The 3,780-nt window shown below is 38.5% G+C and overlaps 1 pseudogene across 3 annotated transcripts; it reads left to right on the top strand.

Annotated features, from left to right (window-relative positions):
* Positions 1 to 808: 808 nt before the first annotated feature.
* On the top strand, positions 809 to 3,231 carry LOC149561854 (pentatricopeptide repeat-containing protein At2g13600 pseudogene; annotated as a pseudogene). 3 transcript variants are annotated; one of them, XR_016363866.1, is made up of 3 exons: positions 809 to 1,031; positions 1,115 to 1,192; positions 1,392 to 3,231. The product of XR_016363866.1 is annotated as a pentatricopeptide repeat-containing protein At2g13600 pseudogene, transcript variant X3 (transcript). The 3 variants fall into 3 exon arrangements; XR_016363864.1 differs by having other exon boundaries at positions 1,115 to 3,231; XR_016363865.1 differs by having other exon boundaries at positions 809 to 1,192.
* The last annotated feature ends 549 nt before the right edge of the window (positions 3,232 to 3,780 follow it).

Raw genomic sequence — 3,780 nt, 5'->3', positions numbered from 1 at the left:
GAACAAATAAAAATTGTCAATTATTTCAATAAACAATTATTACTTGTTTTTAGCCCTCCCTTGTTCAATGCTTATGCATACACGACTTAAAAAATGGCTATCTCTAAGGGCCCGTTTGGTTGCTGGAATACATCCGGAATAGAAATAGGAAATTAGAATATGATTTGTATTCTTTGTTTGGTGCGTGGAATAGGAATAGGGAATAGGAAAACGTATTCTCATTTTAGCCCCAAAATGAGCTTTTGTCCATTCCAAAAAATACCTGTAATTAGAATTGCTATTCTTGCATTCATTTTAACTTTCTCAAATTTGATTAAATTTTCAAATCCGCTTTGACCTGGGGTGAGCGCTGGAACTCTGTTTTCAATATTTTCAAATATTTCAATGATTTTCCAATGGCGCCGATTGCATCTTCAGAAATATTTTCAAATATTTCAACGATTTTCCAATGGCGCCGATTGCATCTTCAGAAATATTTTCAAATATTTCAACGATTTTCCAATGGCGCCGATTGCATCTTCAGAAATATTTTCAAATATTTCAACGATTTTCCAATGGCGCCGATTGCAAGTTAATCCTATTCCAATTTAAACTTGCATAACCAAACAAGGGATAAACAAGATTGGATTGCAGTTTTCCATTCCTATTCTTCATTCTCCATTCTCATTCAAATTTTCTATTCTAATTTTCAATTCCTATCCTATTCCAATTTAAGCTTGCATAACCAAACAAGGGATAAACACGATTGGATTGTAGTTTTCCGTTCCTATTCTTCATTCTCCATTCTCATTCAAATTTTCTATTCTAATTCTCAATTCCTACGCTTGCAACCAAACGGACCCTAAGGGGTGTGCCGCAGGCTTGCTCGTTTTGCAGCATACTGTCTAGCTTTACAATTGACACGCTTAAACTGAAGTTTATCTCGTGTCTTCATCAATCATAGTCACCCAGCATCGATGTCTTAACAGAAGAAAGTCAATTATATGAACCGATTAGAAGAAAAAAGGATTGGATTCATACACCCTCAACAGGTAATAAGTTACGGTTTGGCTTACATTTGAAGATGCAGTGAAAGGAATCCTGAATTGGGTTTGTGGAAAATGTCCTCAAATAGGTTGATGGTTCCAAATAAAAGGTGTTCAGAATGCACATCCTCGCATTCAACATTGCTACTTACGCTCGCCTATTGCAGGTATGCATCGATACCAAAGCTTTGGCTCAGGGGAAAGCCATTCACGGACATATTGCTAAATCAGGATTCGATTCATACGTTTTCCTTTGTAATCGTCTTCTCTATATGTATGCCAAATGTTCTGCTTTGGCAGACGCTACCCAAGTTTTTCAAAACATGCATCTCAGGGACGTATTCTCATGGACTAGTATAATCACAGGCTATGCAAATCATGGCTTTATGGATGACGCACGCCAGCTGTTTGACAAAATGCCTGAACCGAATGCCATCTCATGGAATGCAGTAATTGGTGGGTATGCACAAAATGGGCATTGTTCTGAGGCTCTGGAGAAATATGGGCAGATGCAGCAAGCGGGGATTAAGCCCACCCGGTTTACCTTTGCTACTGTTGTTAGTGTTTGTACCAGACTTGCAGCTGTGGAAATGGGAAAACAGCTTCACGCTCACATTGTTATGAATGGGTTTGCATTGGATGGCTTTGTCGGGAGTGCCCTTGTTGATATGTATGCTAAATGTGGAAGCATTGGTGATGCGAGGCTTGTGTTTGATGAAATGTCTGAAAGAGATAATGTGACATGGACTGCAATGATTGCAGGATATGGCCAAGACGGAAACGGCTTGGAAGCCCTTGAGCTATTCAAGCGAATGCATTTGGCAGGGGAGAAGGCAAATGAGATCACTTATGCAACCATTCTCAGCGCCTGCGCCTGTAATATATGTTTTCAACAAGGAATTCAAGTCCATGCACTCATGATTAAGATTGGATATGCTTCCAATTTGTTTGTGTTAAGTGGCATTGTAAATTTGTATTCCAAATGCGGTGCCCTGTCTGATGCACGCCAGTTGTTTGATATAATGAGTGAACGGGATGTAGTATTGTGGAATGCCATGATTACTGGGTATGCCCACAATGGGTTTTTCGAAGAAGGGTTAAAGCTCTTTGTGCAAATGCAAAAAGCAGGTGCTAAGCCGGATGATGTCTCTTTTACTGGCGTTCTCAATTGTTGGGCAACCTTAGCAGCTTTGGATGGAGGCAAGCAAGTCCATGGACTAATTTTGAGAAGTGGGTTTGATGCAAATGTATCTGTGAGTAGTTCCCTTATTGACATGTATGTCAAATGTGCAAGCATAGAAGAAGCAAGCCAAGTTTTTCAGGAAATGCCTGAAAGAAATGTCATTTCTTGGAATGCCATGATAGGAGGATATGCCTTGAATGGCTGTGGCAAGGAGGCCTTACAACTATTTGAGAGAATGGTGTTGGAGGCTGAAAAGCCAAATGACAGCACATTTGTTAGTGTTCTCTCTGCATGCAAGTATGCGGGCCTAGTGGATGAAGGCCGCTACTATTTTAGTTCCATGAGGCAAGATTACCATATTATGCCAAGGTTAGACCACTATGCATGCTTTATTGATCTCCTTGCTCGGGCAGGCCACTTGAATGAGGCTGCAGATATGATTGACAACATGCCTTTTGAACCAAATGCCGTCGTATGGGGAGGACTACTTGGAGCTTGCCGAAGTTATGGCAATATAGAGCTCGGAGAACGCGCAGCAGAAGCTCTTTTTGAACTAGAACAGCACAGTGCTACACCTTATGTTCTCCTATCACAAATATATGCCACAGCTGGCAGGTGGGATGATGCAGCAAAACTCAGGAGAACAATGAAGGAAAGGGGGTTGAGAAAGGAGGCAGGATGCAGCTGGATTGAGATGAAGAACAGGGCATATGCATTTGAGGCAGAGGAGAGCTCCCATCTGTAGCATCAGAATATTTCGGTGGTGAAAGCTATCTAAATTAGGAGAAATGGCTGCTCTGTTCCTTACCATTGAATTTTACTAATTAAAAGTTCATTAAAAAAATTTATCAAGTAGTCTAATAGCCCTTCATTGGTATAACAAGGAGAGGAAAAAGTTTATAACTTTAATGTAGCAATAGTACATTGGTATAACAAGGAGATTAAAAAGCTTATAACTTTATTGTATCAATAGTACATTGGTATAACAAGGAGAGAAAAAAGTTTATAACTTTATTGGATCAATAGTACATGGTTATTGATGCAAGTGTTTAATCAATTGTACAGATTTGAAATAACCACATTCTGACAGTTGTGTGTATAAGAGATCTTGCAATTTTCTTCTTTACCAAAAAAAAAATCAGAAGTTCAAATCTGATGTACAATCTAGAAGCTTAAGGTGGGCATACTTAGCTATAATCACTATTGGTACCCTTCCCTTTCTGATGGCAAGATATGCATCTTGTTCATTTTTTGTTAAAAAAAATAACTTGGAGCAAAGTTAATTACAGATTATTGATCGAAAAATGCATATATATGTCTTGTATTGTGTTTAGTACTACGAGCATATACTTAGGAATTCCTCACTAGCTAAGAATGTATGGTGAGTTCTCTACTACAACCAAATTTCTTACAATCATGACTAAGAAAGAATTATAATAATCCATCAATATAGTTTTGGTTGATTTAGTGAAATGAGCTTTGCTTTCATGAAAATTGTTACTAAAGAAATAATGATAATGTTTCCTTGCACAAGATATAACTCTACTTGAATAGTATGTTGGATTCTCATAA

Source organism: Cupressus sempervirens, chromosome 4, assembly GCF_028749045.1.
Source record: "Cupressus sempervirens isolate cs-2001-9-10 chromosome 4, ASM2874904v1, whole genome shotgun sequence".
Lineage (NCBI taxonomy): Eukaryota > Viridiplantae > Streptophyta > Pinopsida > Cupressales > Cupressaceae > Cupressus > Cupressus sempervirens.
The sequence above is the reverse complement of the archived record's forward strand: the minus strand, read 5'-3'. Positions and strand labels throughout refer to the sequence as shown.